The sequence below is a fragment of the Erinaceus europaeus genome, chromosome 13, assembly GCF_950295315.1.
Source record: "Erinaceus europaeus chromosome 13, mEriEur2.1, whole genome shotgun sequence".
Taxonomy (NCBI): Eukaryota; Metazoa; Chordata; class Mammalia; order Eulipotyphla; family Erinaceidae; genus Erinaceus; species Erinaceus europaeus.
In genome coordinates, this window is record NC_080174.1 from 90,558,596 (window position 1) to 90,583,840 (window position 25,245).

The window sequence follows — 25,245 nt, forward strand, 5'->3', positions numbered from 1 at the left end:
GTGTGGGGGAGATAACATAAATTCTCTGCCTAAGGCTCTCAGGTTCTGGGTTCTATTCCCTGACCTGCCATAAGCCAGGGATGAGCAATGCCTTGACAGAAAGAGAGAGAAAGAGACAGAGATACAGAAAGAAATATGATAGGCAAAACAGAAATAGTAAATTAAACATGTATCAATTAAAATACAACTTACTCAAGAAGAAAAAGAAACAGAATCCGCTGTGGGATAAGTTATTACCCAAGAAACTTCCATCTCTTCAGCTTTCCCTGAATGTCTTTCAGGCCACAAAAAGAAAGATAAATCACAGCAATAGCTTGAGACTCTGTTTAAATATAGCAGCACAGACTCTTCACTGGACAGTATGGGCCCTAGATAGTAGATACTGTAGTGAATAAAAGGTACAATACCCTAGATGTGTAATTTAAACAGAAGAGGTTATGGAAACATTTAGTGAGTTATCCTGCCTATTAGGACCATTACAGAGACCACAATTTCTACTGGAATCTCTTTCTAACCTTTTAATTTTTCTTCAACAAAAGCATTCACAAAAATCTAGTAAAACAGGAGTCGGGAGGAAGCATAGCAGGTTAAGCGCATATGGTATGAAGCTCAGGGACCAGCCTAAGGATCCTGGTTTGAGCCCTTGGCTCCCTACCTGTAGGGGAGTCACTTCACAGGCAGTGGAGCAGGTCTGAAGGTGTCTATATTTCTCTCGCCCTCTCTGTCCCTCCTCTCTCCATTTCTCTCTGTCCTATCCAACAACAACATCAATAACAACAATAGAATTTAGAGCCCAGAAGTGAAGCCCCACACCTACAGACAAAGGTGCCCAGACTATTAAATGGGGAAAGCAGAGTCTCTTCAACAAATGGTGTTGGAAATAATAGGTTGAAGCATGCAGAAGAATGAAACTGAATCACTGTATTTCACCAAATACAAAAGTAATTTCCAAGTGGATCAAAGACTTGGATGCTAGACCACAAACTATCAGATACTTACAGGAAAATATTGGCAGAACTCTTTTCTGCATAAATTTTAAAGACATCTTCAATGAAATGAAATTACAAAGAAGACTATAGCAAATATAAACCTGTGGGACTACATCAAATTAAAAAGCTTCTGTACAGCAAAAGAAACCACTACCCAAACCAAGAGACCCCTCACAGAATGGGAGAAGATCTTTACATGCCATACATCAGATAAGAGTTTAATAACCAACATATATAAAGAGCTTGCCAAACTCAACAAGAAGACAACAAATAACCCCATCCAAAAATGGGGGGAGGACTTGGACAGAATATTCACCACAGAAGAGATCCTAAAGGCCAAGAAACACATGAAAAAATGCTCCAAGTCTCTGATTGTCAGAGAAAAGAAAATAAAGACAACAATGAGATACCCTTCACTCCTGTGAGAATGTCATACATCAGAAAAGGTAACAACAGCAAATGCTGGAGAGGGAACTATCGGAAGGCTAGAAATGGACCTACCCTATGACCCTGAAATTCCTCTCCTGGGGATATATCCTAAGGAACACAACACATCCATCCAAAAAGATCTGTGTACATATACATTCTTGGCAGCACAATTTGTAATATCCAAAACCTGGAAGCAACCCAGGTGTCCAACAACAGATGAGTTACTGAGCAAATTGTGGTATATATACACAGTGGAATACTACTCAGCTGTAAAAAATGGTGACTTCACCGTTTTCAGCCGATCTTGGATGGACCTTGAAAAATTCATGTTAAGTGAAATAAGTCAGAAACAGAAGGATGAATATGGGATGATCTCAGTCTCAGGCAGAAGTTGAAAAACAAGATCAGAAAAGAAAACACAAGTAGAACCTGAAATGGAATTGGTATATTGCCCCCAAGTAAAAGACTCTGGGGTGGGTGGGTGGGGAGAATACAATTCCATGAAGGATGATAGAGGACCTAGTGGGGGTTGTATTGTTATATGGGAAACTGGGGAATGTTATGCATGTACAAACTATTGTACTTACTGTTGAATGTAAAACATTAATTCCCCAATAAAGAAAAAAAAAAGCGCAAAAAAAAAATTCAAGAATCCTAGAGAGTTACAAACAAAATTGATGTAGATCAGGAGACATAAATACAATGAAAAGAAGGATAAAGAAGTGATTCTGAAAGATGTGAGGGAAAAAAAAAAAAACATTACATGTAGGAGAAAAACCCTAAGATTATCAGCAGACTTCCCCACATAAATGTTAAAAGCCAGAAGAGAATGGCAAAATATCTATCGAGCTCTCAACGAAAAAGGGTTCAAACCAAAGATGATATATCCTGCTAGACTGTCATTCAGACTAGATGGAGGGATAACAACCTTCTCAAATAAGCAACAGTAAAAGAGGAAACTCTCACAAAGCCTGCCCTGAGAGAGGTTCTAAAACACCTCCTATACAACCATAAACAACACCACCAAAAAAACTGGCCATCTATTCCTCTATGCAAACACTAAGTTAGAAGAAATTGAAATCCAGAAATCAATTCCTTTTACTATAGCAACAAAAACTATAAAATATCTAGGAGTAAACCTAACCAAAGAAGTGAAAGACTTGTATACTGAAAATTATGAGTCACTACTCAAAGAAATTGAAAAAGACACAAAGAAGTGGAAAGATATTCCATGTTCATGGGTTGGAAGAATTAACATCATCAAAATGAATATATTACCCAGAGCCATCTACAAATTTAATGCTATCCCCATCAAGATCCCAAGCACATTTTTTAGGAGAATAGAACAAATGCTACAAATGTTTATCTGGAACCAGAAAAGACCTAGAATTGCCAAAACAATCTTGAGAAAAAAAGAACAGAACTGGAGGCATCACACTCCCAGATCTCAAACTGTATTATAGGGCCATTGTCATCAAAACTGCTTGGTACTGGAACATGAATAGACACACTGACCAGTGGACTAGAATTGAGAGCCCAGAAATGAGGCCCCACACCTATGGACATCTAATCTTTGACAAAGGGGCCCAGACTATTACATGGGGAAAACAGAGTCTCTTCAACAAATGGTGTTGGAAACAATGGGTTGAAACATGCAGAAGAATGAAACTGAATCACTGTATTTCACCAAATACAAAAGTAAATTCCAAGTGGATCAAGGACTTGGAGGTTAGACCACAAACTATCAAATACTTAGAGGAAAATATTGGCAGAACTCTTTTCTGCATAAATTTTAAAGACATCTTAAATGAAACGAATCCAGGTACAAAGAAGACTAAGGCAAGTATAAACCTATGGGACTACATCAAATTAAAAAGCTTCTTCATAGCAAAAGAAACCACTACCCAAACCAAGAGACCCCTCACAGAATTGGAGAATATCTTTACATGCCATACATCATATAAGAGTTTAATAACCAACATGTATAAAGAGCTTGCCAGACTCAACAACAAGACAACAAATAACCCCATCCAAAAATGGGGGGAGGACTTGGACAAAATATTCACCACAGAAGAGATCCAAAAGGCCGAGAAACACATGAAGAAATGCTCCAAGTCTCTGATTGTCAGAGAAATGCAAATCAAGACAACAATGAGATATCACTTCACTCCTGTGAGAATGTCATACATCAGAAAAGGTAACAGCAGCAAATGCTGGAGAGGGTGTGGGGTCAAAGGAACCCTCTTGCACTGCTGGTGGGAATGTAAATTGGTCCAACCTCTGTGGAGAACAGTCTGGACAACTCTCAGAAGGCTAGAAATGGACCTACCCTATGACCTTGCAATTCCTCTCCTGGGGATATATCCTAAGGAACCCAACACATCCATCCAAAAAGATCTGTGTACACATATGTTCTTGGCAGCACAATTTGTAATAGCCAAAACCTGGAAGCAATCCAGGTGTCCAACAACAGATGAGTTACTGAGCAAATTGTGGCATATATACACAATGGAATACTACTCAGCTGTAAAAAATGGTGACTTCACCATTTTCAGCCGATCTTGGATGGACCTTGAAAAAATCATGCTGAGTGAAATAAGTCAGAAACAGAAGGATGAATATGGGATGATCTCACTCTCAGGCAGAAGTTGAAAAACAAGATCAGAAAAGAAAACACAAGTAGAACCTGAAATGGAATTGGTATATTGCCCCCAAGTAAAAGACTCTGGGGTGGGTGGGTGGGGAGAATACAGGTCCAGGAAGGATGATAAATGACATAGTGGGGGTTGTATTGTTAAATGGGAAACTGGGGAATGTTATGCATGTACAAACTATTGTATTTACTGTTGAATGTAAAACATTAATTCCCCAATTAAGAAATAAATTTAAAAAACTGGCTATCAGAGCAAATAAGAAATGTTTGAACAATGGCATTGTAATACATTAAGTTCATAATATCACTAAATGTCAATGCTTAAACTCTCACATTATAAGGCACAGAGTAGTAAGGTGGATCAGAAACAACAACCCAACCATATGATGTCTGCAGGAATCCCAAGTGATTCAACAAGACAGAGATTCAAAGTAAAAAAATTGAAAACTATCATATAAGCTATTAATGGGTCACCAAAACAAAACGAAACAGAAACCACCTATCCTCTTCTCTCATACAATAAACAAACGTTAAACAGCTATTGTCCTTAAATTTCGATTTTCATCTCTGACACAATAAACTTTAAAAAATAAATAAAGTGGAAGTCAGGCGGTGACACAGCAGGTTAAGCACATGTGGTGCAAATCGCAAGGACCAAAGTAAGGATCCTGGTCTGAGACCCTGGCTCCCCACATGCAGGGGAGTCACTCCACAGGCTGTGAAGCAGGTCTGCAGGTATCTATCTTTCTCTCCCACTCTCTGTCTTCCCATCCTCTCTCCACTTCTCTCTGTCCTATCCAACAACAATGACATCAATAACCACAAGGATGTGAAACAACAAGGGCAACAAAAGGGAAAATAAATAAAATTAAAAATAAATAAAGTAATAAAAGATAGGCTTGAACATTACATATTGCTCAGAGGATCAATCAACCAATAAGATTTAGCAATTACTAACATCGATGCACCCAATCAGGGTGCATCCAAATATATCAGACACTGAAATAGCTACAAAAATACATAAATAGTAATACAGTAATAGTAGGAGACTTCAAAATCCCACTCTCACACTTAGATTATCTAAGCAGAGAATCAATAAAATAAAAGAATGGGCAGGGGTAGATAGCATAATGGTTATGCAAACAGACTGTCATTTCTGATGCTTCGAAGTCCCAGGTTCAATCCCCTGCACCACTGTAAAACAGAGCTGATCAGTGCTCTGGTAAAAAAAATAAAAGAAAAGAATGAATTGAAGATATGGATAGACTAGGACTCCTGGATATATCTAGAGTTCTGCACCATAAGAACTTAGAATACACATTCTTTTCAAACCCACATAGCACATCTTCAAGAAAAAAACACATGTTAAGCCACAAAGACAGTACCAACAAATTCAAGAGCATTGAAATCACCCCAAACATCTTCTCAGACCTAAATTGACCAATTACAGACCAAAAAAGCAAAGCAGTTATTAAAAAACCTTCCCAACAACAAAATTCCCAGACCAGATGGCTTTACAAATGAATTCTAAAAACCATTTAGAAATCTAGCCAACTAGACACAGCATATTATATGAAAAAGAGTGTTCATCATGACAAGTAGGATTTATTCCAGGAATGAAGTTTGGTTCAATACATGCAAGACAATCAATGTGATTCACCACATCAATAAAAGCAAGACGAAAACCAGATGATTATCTTAATAGATGCAGAGAATGTCGTTGACATAATCCAACATCTTTTCATGCTCAAAACACTGCAAAAAAAAAAAAAGGGAATAGATGGAAAATTCCTTAAGATAGTGGAGTCCATATACAGCAAACCAACAGTCAGCATCATACTCAGTGGACAGACTAAAAGCATTCGCCCTCAGATTAGGGACTGTCCATCATCACCATTACTCTTCAACACAGAATTGGAAGTTCTTGCCATAGCAATCAGGCAAGGGAAAGGAATCAAAGGAATACAGATTGGAAGGGCAGAAGTCAAACACTCACTCTTTGTAGATGATATGATAGTACACATAAAAAGTCCTAAAGAGTCCATGAGACAGCTTCTGGCAATCACTAGGCAATATATCAAGGGGTCATGCTACATAATCACTGTACAAAAACCAGTGACATTCCTTTATACACACACTACGTGAGAAAAGGAAGCTATCAAAAAATCACTCCCATTTACTATCACAGCAAAATCAATTAAGTTAACTAGGAATAAACCTGACCGAAGAAGTAAAAGACTAATATACAGAGAACTATAAGTTGCTTTTGAAGGAAGTAGAAAATGATACAAATAAATGGAAAGATAGCCCATGCTCATGGATTGGAAGAATTAATATCATCAAAATGAATATTCTCCCCAGATCCATATACAAACTTAATATCATACCCATCAAAGTCCTACCAAGTTTCTTTAAGGGAATAGAACAAAAATTACAGTCACTTATCTGGAACCAGAAAATACCTAGAATCACCAAAACAATTTTGAAGAAAGGAAACACTCCCAGATCTCAAACTAAATTATAAGGCCATCATTATGAAAACACACTGGTACAGGAATAAAAATAGGTACACAGACCAGTGGAAACGAATTGAAATTCCAGACGCAAACTCCCAAACCTATGGACACCTAATTTTCAAAAAGGGGACTCAAAGTATTACATGAAGCAAAGAGGGTCTCTTCAATAAATGGTTCTAGTACTTCTTCCAACTTTGACAGCATCACCCCAGATAATCAATACCTTTAGCCTACCTGCATGTTAGCTGACATGCTCAACAAAAATTAGCAATGTCATGGGCCCCTTGGAATATACTTAAAATAGATTTATTAGCTATTTGCAAAATGAAACATATGTGCTCAACCTGGCTCTGGCACAGTGATTTATACAAGAGATGTTCCCACTAGAGGCATGCTGGTCTCAAGTTCAGTCCCCAGCATGATAACTGAGAACTGAGCAGTGCTCTGATAAAAAAGCAAAAAAAAAGAAGCTTTAGATTATTCACACACTAAGCATGGAGCTGCGCGTGTGCAGGACCCCGCTGGTGCTGCTTAGCCTGACAGGAGTTATAGTACACCTCCTCGCCAACAGCCGCGGGAGAAGAGCCATGCAAACTACAAGTCCCAGCAGCCCGTGCAGCTGGCCTAAGCTGACACTCCTAGAAACAGATATGTCTCTGTCCTGGAGCCTAATGCTGCCTATCTAGCCTGGTGGTTCAGGGTCGGCTTTTTGTGGTTATTTAAGGAGCCAGAAGCTCTATGTAATGAATTAGTGAGCTGTTCTGGCCCCAATGGTGACTTAATGAGAACAATATAAGCTGTTTTCTTTTTTATTGATTTGATTTGTATTTATTTTGGATGGAGAAAGAGAAATTGAGAGTGGGGGCTGGGTTATGGTACATCTGGTTGAGTGCACATATTACGGGCACGCGATTTAAATTATCTTCATTTATTTATTGAACAGAGACGGCCAGAAATCAAGAGGGAAGTGGAGATAGGGAGGGAGAGAGGTAGAGAGACACCTGCCATCCTGCTTCACTTGCAAAGCTTTCTCCCTGCAGGAGGGGCCTGGGAGTTCGAACCTGGGTCCTTGTGCTGTGATGTGTGCACTCAGCTAGGTGCACCGCCACCCAGACCCCCCTTTTTTTTTCTTACCAGAGTGTGAGAAAATGGAATTCCCCAAATTTGAACAAGTTCATTGAAGTAGAGAAAATCTCTTAGAAACTAGGTAAGATGAAATCACACTAATGCACTAATTGCTTCTGCTCCGCACCTGGTGGATACAAATGTTTGCCTTGAAACTGCACACCCTGTGACCCTGCTCTCTCAGCTATATGTTAACTTGTCCATTTGTCTTCTGTAAAGGCTGCTGGCTTCCTCCATGGAAGACAAGAATGGAATATTCTCCTTGAAACTTTTACCCCAAAGATAAATTAGCAAGGACATGCAGATCCCCCCTTAATCATGCAGACTCCCCTTCACTTTTCCCTTTAAAGGAGGATGAATTTCAAGCCTGGTTGTCTCAGAGCTCCATGCACATGCCATGTAGTGAAGGCATACCTCTTGGCAGTGATGCTTTGAGGGGGGGTGGCTCAGGATCCATCTCCGTCATCAGGGTGGCAGGGTTCAGTCTGGTGGCGGTGCTGAACTTCACTTGTGGCTGGTCTAGGAACAGCGCTTGGTGGTGGATTAGTTGGGCATTCGAATTGCCCCAGTGATAGCGCGTATGTTTTCTTTACCAGCTGTGCCACAGGTGCTATTTTCTTTAGGCCTTTTTGGCCATCTATCTAGCAGCCACTGGGTCCAATATCTGACACATAGGCAACGGGTCTGTGCCACAGCCCAAGTTTTTGGGTTAACACTCCCAGGCTTATGACTTTAAGTTCATCCACAAGAAGTCTAAATTGCTTGTTGATAAAAGTCTTTTTTCCAGTGTTCTTTCTCTTTGCAGTGAAACCACTGATCTTTCTCTACCTTTAGCCTAATCTTTCTTTGCCTCTGGGCACTGCCCCAACTTTCTTTTTCTTTCTTTTTAAGGTCTAATGTCAAAACATTTGCCAACCTCTTAAAAGCCCTCTGTGCAATTACTGGTCCGATGTATTTTATATCTTTTTGTCTTCTGTAACTTTCTTCTAATATCTGGGGTGGATTTGAGCAACAAAGGCAAAATTCAGTGTCACTTTATTCTTTGGGGCTTCCCAGTTAATTGGGATGCATATACAGCAGGCCTCCATGAGGCATTCTAGCAATGCCAAGGGGCTCTCTGTGGGCCCCTGCACAGCCTTGTTCACCTTAGATTTGTGGGGCATTTTACTGCTTCTTGGACACCCCCAGGAGAAACTGGTGGTAAGATTGAAGGGGTGTCACAGCTGCAGTCATACATTTGTGACCAGCAAGACATACACAAAACCAAATTAGGAGTTCACTAAAATCGATTATACTATATAAAGTCAACACCCAATATGCTGACATGATAAAATGATTACCATTTCTTTAGTGTAATCTTAAAACTGCTTACACAATTTAAGCACAATATTAAAACTTAGTTTTCACTGGGAAATTGTGCAGATGCAGTCACATCTGCCATGTTGTCCCCTCAGGCTACTGCTAGTTCCATAGAGAATTGGGACATTCTTGGAGTGCCTGTTTTGCCATGTTGTGCCCTCAGGGCATTGTCTATTTACCCTTGATATTTGGAGTGCTTTGGAGTTGCTGTGAAAGCGAAAGTAACTCATGAGTAATATAAAAAAAAAAAATCTCTTAACAAGTTTTAAAGTGAAAAGGTTTAAACTGGAATATTTTCTGGTCCATTTTGAACAGAAAACTCTCTTAATTTTTCACCTAGTCTCCCCCATATTTCAATATCTAAAGTTCTTCCTTGGGGAAACCAGGGGCACACTTGTTGAATAAAATGAAAAAAGATAGATAGCTGGTTAGCTAAAACATCTATACAGCTCTACATTAGACAGCCCCACACTTAATAAGTTTTATCTGAAATTTTTTAACATATCACAACATTTTAACATTACCAACCCATCATGATTATAGGCAGCTGTCTCATCAGGGCTTGAGGGGGAAGGTCAGACAATGGGTGGGGCAGAAGGCTCGGGATCCTTCTCCCCTACCTCATTAATCAGGCGAGATTTATCCCCAGCCTTTTTTGTATTCTCTTTATCTACTTATTTTTCTTGAGCTCTATTTTCTTGGAAGTTATCTTGAAAAAACCAATTGTGTTTTGATCATCTTTATTGCCAAAACCTGTCAGCCTGGCACCTGTGGAGGCAAAAAGGGTTTAAGCCAGGATGGGGGATTTTCAATATGATGATGTGCAGTTTTCTAAATTGTGGGCAGATCCCAGGTTCCATCTCTCAGCCATCCATAGCTAAAACAGAAAGTCATTAGTTTATGTTTTTTAACATTTAGACTCAAATTGTGGGCCCTTGATTTAAATTCTTTGAAATGATGTAAGACCATGGTTAGTGGAGTCAAAGCTTTTTGTCCCATGATCCTGAATTCCTGCAGGATAAAAAGTGAAACAAAAAGAGACACACAAATAACAAACAAGAACAAAACCAAATGGCCTCACTTCTTCTAGAGGCACTCCAAATGGGACGACAGAGGCACTCTATCACCAGATGGGAGCCACCCACTTTGTCCCAACCCCAAATTGACGTGGGGGACCCAGTCCCCTACAATAGTATCCGGGACATGTCCCGGAGTCCTAGGCCCGGTGTCACCCATTGCGTCCACCTTTAACACTCTTCGGGCCCAGAACCAGATGTAGAGCTCTAACCAGATGCACAGAGAACAAGACAACATACAAATTTACCTAATGAATCTTGGACTGGTCTGTAGGCTCAGTGATTCAGGCATCCTCCCTCCCAGAGGAAGGGATCCAGGAGAAGCCCCCAAATGTTATGTCCAGATTTTTAAATCCTGTTCCCACAGAGAGGAGGCCAGAATCACATGTAAATGCAAAGAGCCTTTATTGAATCAAGCTTAAGCCTGGGCTACATGCATTTCCCAATAATGGCATGTGAGCCCTGAAATAATGCAAACAGGTTCTTTTTATACACATTAGGAAGGGGGGGGTGGTTTGGTCAGTTACAGAGTTCACTTAAAGTTCAAATCAGTTTGTCAGGGAGCTTTGTGACCACAGTCCATGTCAGGGGGTCTGTGACACAGTCTTTGTCAGGGGTGTCTGTGATGCAGTCCTTGTCAGGGGGGTCAGTGACACAGTCCTTGATCATAGTTAATCTTTTGCTAATTAAACATATTTTGGGTAATGAGGTTGCCATGACCTCAGTTTATGGAATAACTGCTGACTAACATAATGTTTGTTCAAGAATATGGTGCAGCTACACTGCATCTGTAATTATGGAGGGAACCCAAGAACAATATGGAGTAATAGTGGCCCTCACAATAGCATTTGATTACCATGATTCTGTCGACAAGACTATCATTCAGAAATACCATACTGTGAGTGGCCACAACTGCGAAGCAAGGAAACTCTTATCAGAGCAAGAGATGGCTAGTGCCTCATCCAGCCAAAGAGGATGAAGTGGTTCTGGAAACTTGACTGGTGGCCATGAAGGTGGCTTTGGTGACAATGAAAACTTTGGCCAAGGAGGAGACTTTAGTGGTGGAGGTGGCCCATGATTATTCTAGGTTTATTATTTATTTATTTATTCATTACCTTTTGTTGCCCTTGTTTTATTGTTGTAGTTATTATTGTCATCGTTGTTGGATAGGGCAGAGAGAAATGGAGAGAGGAGGGGAAGACAGAGGAGAGACACCTGCAGACCTGCTTCACTGCCTGTGAAGCGACTCCCCTGCAGGTGGGGAGCCAGGGGCTAGAACCAAGATCCTTATGCCAGTTCTTGTACTTTGTGCCACGTGTGCTTAACCTGATGCACTACTGCCCAAGTCCCTATACTAGGTTTGTTGTTGTTTTTTCTGATCCTGACATCTGATATGCAGGTGGACCCAAGTTATTGTCTGGGAAGATAATGTCATGGCTGGAAAAAGGAGCAGGAAGATGGATCAGGGAAGAGAGTAGCTCCCAAATATGGGAAAGGTATACAAATATTGTCAACTATAAACCCCATCAATTTGATCTGGGGCCCATATTCAAAACAATTTTGAAGTGAAACCATGTGTCTTGGTCATGTTTGGGGTCAGTGAGTTAGCATAGCAGTGATACAACTAAAGTTCATGCTTGAGGCTCAATGTAACATGTTTCAGTCCTCAAAGCCACTATAACTCAGAACTCAGCATAGTTATGGTAATAAAACAAAGACATAGTGCAGGTAAATAGCTCTCCTTATGATTATTCACAGTCTGTTTACTTTGCCCTAGTTGATATATCCATTTCTTGACTGTTTCTGAGCCAGAAATAAAGAGATAGAGAAGGTAGTGACTAAGATCTTTCATGTGATCAGGCTTCTAGAGTTATTGGTGTGAAGTAACTTGTTGGAGCCTTTCCTGTGGAGTCTCAGTGAGGGGTGCTTATGCATGGGGTAAGATGAAGGAACTAAGAGAATAGAGCTAAGGGATCTGTTCTCTTTGATGTCTACCACACCCAGCATTGCCTAGAGACAGGCTGGGCAGCTGGGTAGTTGGATAATCAACCATGCCAGAGGAGATGGGCAGTGGGGAAGCCCAGCCAGTGGCATCAGCTCAGTCAAATGTAAGACAATTTGATTAGTTAATGCAAGTGCTGGGAAGTTACTGAGAGGAGTATTGATGGCATCCAAGTTCAGGACACTTTCACTCTAAGGGAAAGGAGATGGGGCCCAGAAACTAGCACAGCAAAGAGTAAAGACTGGACTAAGGGTGTCCTTCAGGGGAAAGGTAACAGGCTGGTTCTTTCTCGCTCACGACAGGGGTGACACGAAGTAAAAGACACCAGGGGACTCTTAGCGTGAATCTAGAATCTGAGTCCTTAGAGTCCCAGAATCCTAGAGTCCGTTTATTGGCAAAGTGGACATGAGTTAAATAGAAAAGCAATGGAGGTAATTATTGTTGCAATATGACAGAAATTACAGGTTTCTTAACAGTCAGCATGCCCCTAAGGTAGGGGGTTGGTATGACAGGAATTGATGAGATACAAGACAGTTATTTTCCATAACACAAGCAACTTAATTATCCAAAGGTATTTGAGAGAAGCATAGGGGTTAAACCCGTAGGGTGAGACAGAGAGAAGATGGATATCAAAAGGCCATATAGTTTGGAATTTCTCTTGTCTGGGGTCTGAGGTGTGTGATGAAGTGTGTGATAAGGTGTGTTCTTCTGTGATCAGAAGGTGACTTTGAATGAGTGAATCTGTGGCCATGTGGCCTGCAGTTAATGGAGGGAAGTACTGTGGTATCTGTGGGCCTGAGAGTCAAGAAGGAAAGAACCAAGTCTGAGTTTCCCCCCTTATGCTCACCTCGGTTGAGAGAGACTTACCAAGAGGTTATCTTCTCAGACCTCCATCCAAAGATGGGGGTGGTTCTCCCTAAGCTCTATCAGGCTCACACATGTTCCCAACATCTCCTCCTAATTTCTTTAATTAATGAACAGTGTTTATGGATCAATGTCAGAGCATTTCTTTCCTCTAAAGGAATACGAGTGTAAGGGTGAACTGAGACTCTCTGTACTGTAACACTAATAATGTCATGTATGCGTTTCTTGAGGAATTGAATGAGACAAGGAATAATCATCGATAGAGCTACCATAGCTAGCAAAGGGCCTAGGAGAGGCAGAAGCCAAGCAGTTAAAGGAGAAGAGAACCAGGAGTTAGTATTGAAAGGGGAAAAGGAATTCTTAATATCACGGCTAAGTTTGTGCAAGGTATCAACATTCTGTTCTACACAGCCCCTGGCTTCCCTCCTGCAGAGGGGTTGCCTCACAGAAGGTGAGCAGGTCTGCAGGTGTCTGTCTTTCTCTTCCCTCTCTATCTCCCCCTTCTCTCTCCATTTCTCTCTGTCATATTCAACAACAATGACAGCAATAATAACAACAATAAACAACAAGGGCAACAAAGGGAAAAAATGGCCTCCATGTGCAGTGGATCTTAGTGCAATCACTGATTCCCAGCAATAAGCCTGAAGGCAAAAAGAAAAAAAGAGAGAGGAGAATGGAGCTAAGTTCTGAGCAGGGAAGTCTTTGATAGCATGTAGGGGAGCAACAATCATGGTTGTAGACAGTGAACCACTGTTTTCATTATTAGGCACCTATTACCTGAACTTGCTTGGTCAACAACTGAACTCATCTTGACTGAGAGATTTTAGGGAGTGAGGAGTGGGGACCATGAAGTCAAAGGAGTTAGAGAGAAAAAGCTTCATTCTGGAAAGTAATGAGTGGTTCACTCAACTCAGGGCTTTGTTATGAAAGGAAAATGAAAGATGAGACTGAAGAGTAAGAGTAGGCTTAGATGTCATCAATTCAGTGACAATAAGAGTGGCCTTCTAATTATTTAAGATTAGAAAAAATGGTGTGGGAGGTAGTGCAGTGGATATAAATTGGGCCCTTAAATACATGAGGTTCTGAATTCAAGCCATGGTACAGAATCTTTTACTTTGGTGCAATACAGGCAGACTATAAATAATTAATCCTCCCAATAAATTAAGGGGGAAAAAGTAGCTGTCAACTACTGGCAGAGAGATGGAAAAGAGGAACGTCCTTCTTGACCAGAGGTTGGATCCTCACCAGATGGTCATGGTCCCTCTAGGGAAGAAGGGCTTCAGTCCTATGCAAGGACAGAGCCAAGTTCCTGCTCCAGATCGTGTCCTGGTTGTCTGCCTGGGATCCCCTCTCATTCCACAGCCACTCACCAGAAGAGCTCCCATCCTCAAGTTCCTCCAAAGATTCATTAGTTAGGTGAAGTGGTCTGTGTGTCCTTCTTCCTTGAGCTCAGGAGACTCCTCACTAGGTAATAGGGACACTGACCCCCCCAGTACACCTTCTGCAGTGCTGCCCACCCCCTACACACACACACACACACACACACACACACACACACACACACACACACTCACTATCCTAGAGCTTCAAGGTTGGTCTTATGGAGGGACCCATCCACCACATAGGATAATGCTGGCACTCCCGTGGAGGGGATCCAGCCAGAAGGCAAGTCACTGACCCTCCCTCTCTGGCTCTAAGGGGCCCAGAGATTCAGAAAGGATGACTCGAGGAGTATTTTGGTACAAGCACTCAGTTATTTGAAGGTGGGTTTGAGATTATATAGAAAGTTAAACAAAGAACATTTTTCAAATATGGCAGAAATTACAGATTTCTTAAAGGTCAGTTTGCCCCTATGGTAGGGGGCTGGTATGACAAGAGTTGATGCAATACATAAAGGTCAAGACAATTATTCTCCATGATGCAGGCAGGTTAATTATCCAAAGGCATTTGAGAGAAGCTTAGGGGTTAAACCAGTAAGGTGAGGTAGAGAAAGAAAAACAAAAATTGATGTAAATCATAGATATCAAAGAACACAAGGAAATAAGATTTGGGGTTTCATTGTCTGGTGTAGGGGAGGTGTATGATAGAGTGTGTTCTCCTTTGTGATCAAAAGGTGAAGTGGATGTGTGAACTTTGAGTGACTATCATGAACTTTGAGTGAACCTTAAAGCAGGCAGCCATTTGGCCTGTTAGCAGGGAGAAACTAAGTGTGAGAGGCCTGTAGGATTTCTGTGAGCTTGAGAGACTAACAAGGAAAACTGAGTCTGGGAGACTTTTACCTCTTGGCTCATCTCTAAGGAGAGAGGCTAATAAGTGGGGTGTCTTTCCAGACCTCCATCCAAGGATGGGAGTGCTTCCCTAAGCTCTACCAAGCTTTCACATAAACCTACAGGATATAATAATCCTGAAGTGCATGGGGGCTGGGTGGTGCCATACCTGGTTGAATGCAAACATTGTAGTGCACAAGGACAAGGGTTTGAGCCCCAGGTCCCCACATGCAGGAGGAAAGCTTCATGGGTTATTAAGCATTGCTGTAGGTGTCTCTCTCTCTTTCCCACCTTCTCAATTTATGACTGCCTCTATCCAATATATACATATATATATAAAATAATCCTGTGGCAGTCGGGTGGAAGTTTGGGAGGTTAAGCACACATAGCACAAAGCTCAAGGACCGGTGTAAAAATCCAGGTTCGAGTCCCCGAATTCCCATCTTCAGGGGAGTTGCTTCACAGGTGATGAAGCAGGTCTGCAGGTGTCTCTCTTTCTCTCCCCCTCACTGTCTTCCCCTCCTCTTGCCAGTTCTTTCTGTCCCATCTAACAATAACGATATCAATACTAACAATAATAACAACAACAACAACAAAAACTACAAGGGCAACAAAAGGAAAAATAAATAAGTAATATTATATATTAAAAAATTAAAATAAATAAAAATAATCCTGGCGTGTGTGGACCAATTTAGGAAAACTTGAAGAATTCACTTGGTCTTTCTGGGCTTCAACTATCATTGTGTGGAAGGAAGTAGGTATTGGACCTGAATTTCTCCCAGATTCTGATAGTATATTGCTGGGCCAGCTACTGCACACACAACACTCCAAGTGTCAAGGAGGTGGTAACAGCTCAAGGTGTTGATACTGGACTTTGGGACATAATCCCCATAGGGCTGACCTCAGGCTGGAAGTATACAAAGGCTCACTCAGGCACTAAGCCCCAGTGATAACACTGGAGGCAAAAGAAAAAAAAAAGACTCAAGCAAACCCACAAGGGTGTGGTGTGTGGGAAGTGACTTAGTGCGTGTCTGCTGGAAACACACTCTCCGTTCCTGCAAAACTCAGCTGCGCTAGCTGCTCCTGCAAGTTCTCCTTCTTGCTGATCACCGTGCTGCTTCTTCTGGGTCTTGAACACGTGTAGCCGAAGGCTGGGAACTTATCCTATGGACTCACGGCCCCTGCCATCATGACTAAACAAACTTTGGAGGGTTACAAGAGCCCTCCAAGGTTCAGCCTCCCAGGTGAGGGGCCTAGGCTAGCAGAGCTGTGTGGAAGAGACTGAGAGAGGGTCTTGACTAAGCCAGCCCGGACAGCTTCTGGGCACAGCCTGCTCATGCAGACATGCCAGGAACTGTTAGAATGAGCTCAGCCTTGGGGCCTGGATGAGAAGATGCCACTTGTACTTGGGGAGCTGCCTATCCTGGAATGCAGCAGAGGACAGTCTGTGAAACGCATCAGCAGAAGAGAGCCTTGTCCAGTTACTGCAGAGTGAGAGGAACGCCAGTCCCACCACCTATGACTTTTTTTCACTCAGAGGAGGACTGGAAGAGGGGGTTCTGGGAAGGGGGTAGCAGAATACACAAGACCACTGAGCTCACAGGCAGAATGTAAACAGAACCATAGAATAGTCTGTGCAGACTAATAGGCCATTTATACAGAGACAAAAAACTTTCTCTGGCCAAGAATTAAAGGAAAAGATTTAAAGCAAAGAGCACTGCTCCTGGGTCAGACGACACCTATCCAGAAATAGAGAAGTTCTTTCCCTTTAATCCTCTAGATTTTGAGAGCTTTGACCTGCTTGAAGAATATCAGATTGCATACCTGCCCTTGAGTGGTGTGCCCCTCATGATTCTTGAGGAGAAGGAACTTGACAAGCTGGTGAACCTCGGTCCCCCTTCCCCTGTGATGATGCCCACCCCACTGTGGGAATCTGATATGTTCCAATCTCCTTCAAGCATTCTGTCAGCCCTGGATATTGAATTGCCACCTATTTGCTATGACTGATATATTTAAACTTAACAATTTGTGGTTTGTGTGTGTGTCTAATTTTGTATTAACAAAGCAGTTCTTTAACAGAAAGAAAAAAGAGACAGGTGTGGAGTATGATTAGGTTGATTAGAACATTGGACTCTCTTTCATAAGGCCCTGAATACAATCCCTGGCATCTCATGTGATGGAGATATATCCCTATTCTCAATATTCCCCCTCTATAGTTTTGTAATTAGTAAATGATAAAACCTAGTGGCTGTGTGGGAGAACTTATGGGTTAGCGTGGGGGTGCCTCTTCCCAGGCAAGAGATCTGACGACAAAAAAAAAAAAGGGACACACCTTAAATTAAGCCATAGATATGGTCAACTTAAAAGATATATTTAGAATCTTTTATTCTGAAAGAAATATATGTGGTACTGTGTGGTGGCACTGGCACACCTATTGAGTGAACATGTCACAGTGTGTAAGGACATTGCTTCAATCCCCCTGTCCCCACCTGCAAGGGGAAAGCTTTGAAAGTGGTGAAGCAGTGCTGCAGGTGTGTGTCTGTCTCTCTCCCTCTCTATCTCTTCTTTCCCTTTTCATTTGACTGTCTATATCCAATAATTAAATAAATATAATAAAAAATTAAAAAATACATGTATGTTCTTTTCAAATGCACATGGAAAATTCTCTCTGTAGTACTGTTTCACCTGTTATGCAATTTTCCCTGTGCAGGTGAGAACCAGGTGCTTGAACCCAGGTCTTTGTGTGCTTTAATATGTGCACTCAACCAGGTGTCTCAACTCCCAGCACTATCCATAGAACATTCTCAAAGACTTATTGTGTGTTGGAGCACAATTCAATGGCAGGGATAGATAGCACAAATTCAAGGGAAGCTATAGATAGCACAATGGTTATACAAACAGACTCTCATGCCTGAGGCTCTGTAAAGTCCAAGGTTCAATCCCCTGAAATACCATGAACCAGAGGTGGGGACTGGGGGCTCAAATCTGGGTCCTTGTGCACTGTAACATGTGCACCATACCCAACCCCACACATGTTTATTTCTGCACACATGTTCATTTTCTTCCACTCCCAAGATACATATCAGTAACTTCCCCTCTCTCTTCTTTTTCCTCCTGAAATGTTTTTCAATTTTATTAGTGACTTAATATTGATTTAAACAATTATAAGATGGGAGTCTGGCGGTAGTGCAGTGGGTTAAATGCATGTGGCGCCAAGGACAAGGACCAGCTTAAGGATCCTGGTTCAAGGCCCGACTCCCCACTTGCAGGGAAGTCGCTTCACAGGCGGTGAAGCAGGTCTGCAGGTGTCTATCTTTCTCTCCCCCTGTCTTCCCCTCCTCTCTCCATTTCTCTCTGTCCTATCCAACGACGACATCAGTAATAATAACTACAAAAATAAAAAACAACAAGGACAACAAAAGGGAATAAATACATAAATAAATATTTTAAAAAATTATAAGATAACAAGGGTATCATTCTACATTGTTCCCTGAGTCCTATGACCCCAATCTCTCTATTGGAATCAACAGCAGTTCTCACAAGGTTGCAGATATGGGTTAATTATTATTTCTAAAACTAACTGTCTATATTTGTCCTTCTATTTATTTCCTCATGGTCCAATATTCTTTTCCATTCTACAGGAATTTTTTTTTCTTTTTTTTTTTTTCTTTATTCATGAAGAAGATAGGAGGAGAAAGAACCAGACATCACTCTGGTACATGTTCTGCCTGGGATCAAACTCAGTACCTCACACTTGAGAGTCCAGTGCTTTATCCACTATAACACCTTTTTGTTTTGTTTTTCCCCTCCAGGGGAATGCTTAGCTCTGGCTTATCTTTGGGCTGGGGATTGAACCTGGGACCTCTGGTACCTCAGGCATGAAGGTCTTTTCCATAACTATTATGCTGTCTCCCCAGCCCTTCTCTTTCTCTCCAAGCCACACCTACATGTATGACTATATCCAAATGCTCTTCCTTTCTTCCTTTTCTCTCTCTGGGTCCTGATGGAGTTGGAGTCCAGAGCCCTCTGGTTATCTTCCCTCTATCATGGACTTCTGGGAGAATGGACCAAAATTATTTTGGGGGTGCAGAAGCTGGGATCAATAACTTCTCTCTCTCTTTAAAGGCCAGGCACTAGGATACAAAACAGTGTGGTCAGACATGTCCTGAGCAGTGCAAAAGACTTTTAAGTTCTCATCAAAAACAGAATGTGGGGCCAGGTGGGGGCACACCTGGTTAAGCACTCAAATTACAGTGCTTAAGAATCTGAGTTCAAGACCCTCCTCCCCACCTGCAGGGTGAATTGTGAATCTGGATTCAGGTATCTCTGTCTCTCTTCCTATCTCTTCCGCTGTTGGTATGCATGAGACCCCTTCTGTTTCATTTGGTTTAAATCCCCCCTGCTTAACACTATTCTATTTACATAACCACTTCATTCTATTTACATAACCGCTGTTAACAAGCACCACCCTCTCTCCAGGGTATTAGTGGTTCAGTGATAGAATTCTCGCCTGCTCCACCCCCTCTCCTTGTCACACCCTGATCCTCTCCTTGTCACACTCTGATTTTCACCAGTCACTTTTCTCTCCACCCTCTCTATGTCACATCCTGTTTCCACCCTACTTGGCAAGTATATATAAAGACAGCATTGTGAGTTTTATGGTACTTGAGTTTAGCTTAGCTCGGCTTAGATTGTGCTGCATCCTGCATGAATAAAGAGATACTGCCTACAGCTCAACCATGAGTCCCTGGTCGTCTGTTACCCGCCCGTGCCCGTGAAGCCAGCCCGGCAAAACAACATAGCCTGGCGAAAACAACATTCCTCCTCTCCCAATTTATTTATATACTTTCCCACATTTGAGAGCCACTCTCTGCTCTAATACATCTTTCTAGTCCTATTCTCAACTCTGACACCATGTTCCCAGAATATGTTTTTATCCCACCTGCATGTTAGCTATCTGCTTGTTAATCAGGCACGTCATGTCCACCTCAAGCAGAGATGCAAACTGTTTTCCTCTCTATATGTTGATTAAAAACCATAAAATGCTTTGTAACTCTAGAGCCACTCTACAGAAATCCCCCAGAGTGTATGTCTGCTTGCTAATACTGTATGAAAACTTCTTTGCTTCAAACTCCTGTGTTTCACTCTTCAGTTCTTTGCTGATTGTCCCAAGAACCAAAGGAACTGAGGCTCTTCAACTGTTCTACTCCATGACAGGGCCAGGGCTGGCCGGAAGCTGGCTGCACATGGAGCAAGGCAGACATTTCACTCAGTGACTCAACTTCAGACCTGGCTACCTTCCTTTTAAATTCTTTTGTTGTTATTATTGGATAGAGACAGAGAGAAATTGAGAGATAAGGGGGAGATAGGAAGAGAGACAGAGAGACACTTGCAGACCTGCTTCACCGCCTGTGAAGTGATTCCCCTGCAGGTGGGGAGCCGGGTACTTGAACCAGGATCCTAACCGCTCCTTGCGCTTTGTGCCATTTGTACTTAACCCACTGTGCTACCACCCGAATCCCTTTTAACTTTTAAAAATATTTATTCACTTTTTGTTGGCCTTTTTTATTGTTGTAGTTATTGTTGTTGTTATTGATGTCGTCGATGTTGGATAGGACAGAAATGGAAAGGAGGGGAAGACAGACAGGAGGAAAGATAGACATCTGCAGACTGGCTTAACTGCTTGTAAAGCAAACCCCCTGCAGGTGGGGAGCCAGGGGCTCCAACCATTATCCTTACACAGGTCCTTGGGCTTTGTGCCACCTGCACTTAACCCATTGAGCTATAACCTGACTCCCAACATTCCTTTTTTTTTTTTTTTTCATTTCTTTCTTTTGGTCTAGTTTAGATGAGGCAAACCCTTACCCTGTATTAATTTTTTTTCATTGGGGCTTACCCTGTATTAATTTTTTTTCACTGGGTGTTGGGGCTTTAGTGCAGTGCAGATGCTACCATGCAAAAGGAACCAGGATCAAGCCTCTGCTCCCCATCTTCAGGGGGAAAACTTTATGAGTGATGAACCAAGGCTGAAGGTTTTCGTCTCTCTCTCCTCATTATTTTTTTATTTGTTAGAGTTTTTATTATTTATTTTCCCTTTTTTGTCCTTGTTATCCATTTGTTATAGGTATTATTATTGTTGTTACTGGTGTAGTTATTGTTAGATAGGACAGAAAGAATGGAGAAAAGAGGGGAAGACAGAGAGGGGGAGAGAAAGACACCTGGGAGTTGGGCAGTAGCACAACGGTTAAGCGCAGGTGGCATAAAGCACAAGAACCAGCTAAAGATCCAGGTTCAAGCCCCAGCTCCCCACCTGCAGGGGAGTCGCTTCACAAGCGGTGAAGCAGGTCTGCAGGTGACTATCTTTCTCTCCCCGTCTTCCCCTCCTCTCCCCATTTCTCCATCCTATCCAACGACATCAATAACAACAATAATAATTACAATAGTAAAACAAGGGCAACAAAAGGGAATGAATAATAAAAAGAAAATTGGAAAAAAGGGAAAAAAAAAGAAAAAAGACAGACACTTGCAGACATGTTTCACTGCAAGTGAAGCGACTCAACTGCAGGTAAGGAGCCAGGGGCTCAAACTGGGATCCTTACACCAGTCCTTGTGCTTTGTGTCACCTGTGCTGATCCTGCTGCATTACCACCCAGTTCCCTCTCTTTTCTAAAAAATACTTTATCTTTATTAGTGGACACAGACAGGGAGAAATTGAAGGTAGAGGAGACAGAGAGGAAGAGAGACAGAGACACCTACAGCCCTGCTTTACCCTTTATGAAGCTTTCCCCTTGCAGGGCCTTGAACCTAGATCCTTGTACACTGTAATGTGTATACTTAATTAGGCATGACACCACCTGGACTCTCTCCCTTCCCTCTCTCAATTTCTGTCCTATCAAATGAAATAGAAAAAAAAGGCCAGCAAGAGCAGTGGATTCACAGTGCTGGAACAAAGCCGCAGCCATAACCTTGGTGGCAATAAAAATATACACTCCTGGTGGTGCAAGCGCAAGGATCCTGGTTCAAGCTCCCAGCTCCTCACCTACAGGGACATTGCTTCACAAGCAGTGAAGCAGGTCTGAAGGTGTCTTTCTCTCCCCCTCTCCATCCTATACAACAACGATGACAACAATAATAATAAAACAAGGGTAACAAAAGAGAATAAATATAAAAAATCTTAAAAAAAATTAGACTTTAAAAATACACACTCCTATGGACCGACCAGTCAACGCCCATGTTCAGCGGGGAAGCAATTACAGAAGCCAGACCTTCTACCTTCTGCAACCCACAATGACCCTGGATCCATGCTCCCAGTTAGATAGAGAATGGGAAAGCTACTGGGGAGGGGGTGGGATATGGAGATTGGGCGGTGGGAATTGTGTGGAGTTGTACCCCTCCTACCCTATGGTTTTGTTAATTAATCCTTTCTTAAACAAAAAAAAAAATCTGGAAAAAAAAATACACACTCCCGGAGGGATAAAGAATATGGAAGCTTCCAGTGAAGGGCACTCTGGTGGACATGGAACTCTGGTGGTGGGAATCAACGATCTTGTTAGTCATTATTAAACCACTAATAAAATACATGAGTAAATAAGTGAATGAGTGACAAAACAAAAAATCCCTTAATCAAGGGAGTGTTGAATTACAAAACTGTTGTATGCAGAGGGTAGGTAGCATATTGGTTCTGCAGATTCTCATTTCTTTGGCTCCACAGTCCCAGGTTGGTGTCAGCACACTTCACCCTCCAGCCACGCTGAGTCCTCACCACTTTCCGACCCGCCTACCTGCCCACTTTGAGTCCCTGGATCAGCTGTGATAGACCACAGCTAATTAAAGTCTCACCTTGGGTGTTCCATTCATTGCTCCTTTTTCTTTTTTCAATTTCCCCCATTTGTTTTTTGTTGTTCTTGTTGTCATTATTGCCATTGTTACTATTGCTCTCATTGATGGATAGGACAGAAATGGAGAGAAGCAAAGAAAGACGGACACCTGCAGACCTGCTTCACCACCTGTGAAGTGATCCCTGAAGGTGCGGAGCCAGGGGCTGGAAACTTGATCCTTGTGGGGGTCTTTGCTCTTCCCACCACATGCACTGAACCCACTGTGCTGACACCTCCCTGTCCTATCTAACAAGAATAAAAACTATAATAAAAAACAAGGGCACCAAAAAAGGGAAAATAAATATGCAAAACAAAGTTTTAAGATTCACATATTGTAGCATCCATTATTACTCCACTGTTTTACATTCACTGGGCTCTCCAGTACAAGTTACTTACGAGGTCTGTAAAGTCATTCTACAGTGTCTACACTGATAAGAATTATTTATCTTTTTTTTTTAGAAAGGATTGTCTTATAAAAAATTTTTTGATTGGGGGCTGGGTGGTGAAGCAGGTCTGCAGGTGTTTTCCTCTCCTCTCTCAAATTCTCTCTGTCCTATCCAACGACAGTAACAACCACAACAAAAGGAAATATATATATTTTAAATTTGATTGTTGCTGTAGTATTACTGTTCTTATTGATGTTGTCATTGTTAGGACACAGAAATGGAGAGAGTAGTGGAGAGAGTAGAAGACAGAGAGGGAGTGATAGAAAGATAAACACCTGCAGAGCTTCAACACCTGTAAAGCAATTCCCCTTCAGGAGGTGAACTCAGAGCTTGAACCAGGATCCTTACGCCACTCCTTGGGCTTGATGCCACGTGTGCTTAACCTGCTGTCCTACTGGCTGACTCTCGAGAATTGTTTTTTTATTTATTCCCTTTTTTATTGTTGTAGTTGTTGTTGATGTCGTTGTTGGATAGGACAGAGAGAAATGCAGACATGAGGGAAGACAGAGAGGGGGAGAGAAAGAAAGACACCTGCAGACCTGCTTCAACGCTTGTGAAGTGACTCCCCTGCAGGTGTGGAACTGGGGGCTCGAACCTCATGACCATCCTTGCACTTTGGGCTACATGCGCTTAACTGGCTGCACTACCACCCACTCCCGGGGCAAGAATTGTTTTTCTAATTCCAGTGATTTTATATGTGCAAAAACCATTATCAATTAGAATACATCTAAGCATTGTTGACATCAGTAAGTTCTCAGTACCAGGTGGATTTTTTCATATATTAGAATTTAAGACAAAGAATCAAAAAACTCATATTTCTTACATTTATAGAATATTCAGAGGTATGCATTCACTTGTATCATGGAACTGTGACCCCTACAATTACTTATATTTACTTATATATTATCACAAAATGGGAGACAATAAAACAGAACATAACTTTACTAACGGAGTGCAGAAGCTCACACCTGACAACTATGACATTGAACCACTAGCCTCTGCATCATGTCTCAGGTTGCATCTCTTTAATCTTAGTAGTTTATGCTCAAAACATTGACTTCCATTGTGAATATTTTCATGAATTTGAATTCTAAAGCTTTATTACATTCATAGGTTTTTCTTCACTGTGAATTCTTTCACGTCTACAAAGAGGACCAGAATAATGGAATGTTTTCAACACTGCTTATATTCATCAAATTTCTCTCCATTGTGAGTTATTTCATGTTGACAAAAATGACAGGCTTGAATCAGTGTTTTACTGTTTACATTCACTGGGTTTCTTTCCACTGTGAGATCTTTCAAATCTCTATAAAGAAAACTGGCTTAAATTAATGTTAGACTACACGCTTACATTCATGAGGTTTCTTTCTCTCCACTGTAAGTTCTTTCATGTAACTGAAGAGACCTAGAAACCATGAATGCTTTACCTCATTGTTTATATTCATAGGGTTTCTTTGCACTGTGAATTCTTTCATGTGTCTGAAGATTACTGGATTACCTGAATGTGTTACTACATAGTTTACATTCATAGGGTTTCTCTCCACTGTAAATTATCTCATGTGTTCAAAGACTACTGGAACAACTGAATGTTTTATTACACTCTTTACATCATAGGGTTTCTCTCCACTGTGAATTCTTTCAT

At 41.6% G+C, this 25,245-nt stretch overlaps 2 protein-coding genes across 2 annotated transcripts in view; both read left to right on the forward strand.

Moving 5' to 3' along the window:
* LOC103127679 (zinc finger protein 709-like) overlaps positions 1 to 25,245 on the forward strand; it is a 471,063-nt gene that overhangs the window by 80,931 nt on the left and 364,887 nt on the right. The gene's annotated exons all lie outside the window — the stretch shown is intronic.
* Positions 1 to 25,245, forward strand: part of LOC107523550 (zinc finger protein 709-like) — a 596,771-nt gene that overhangs the window by 76,063 nt on the left and 495,463 nt on the right. The gene's annotated exons all lie outside the window — the stretch shown is intronic.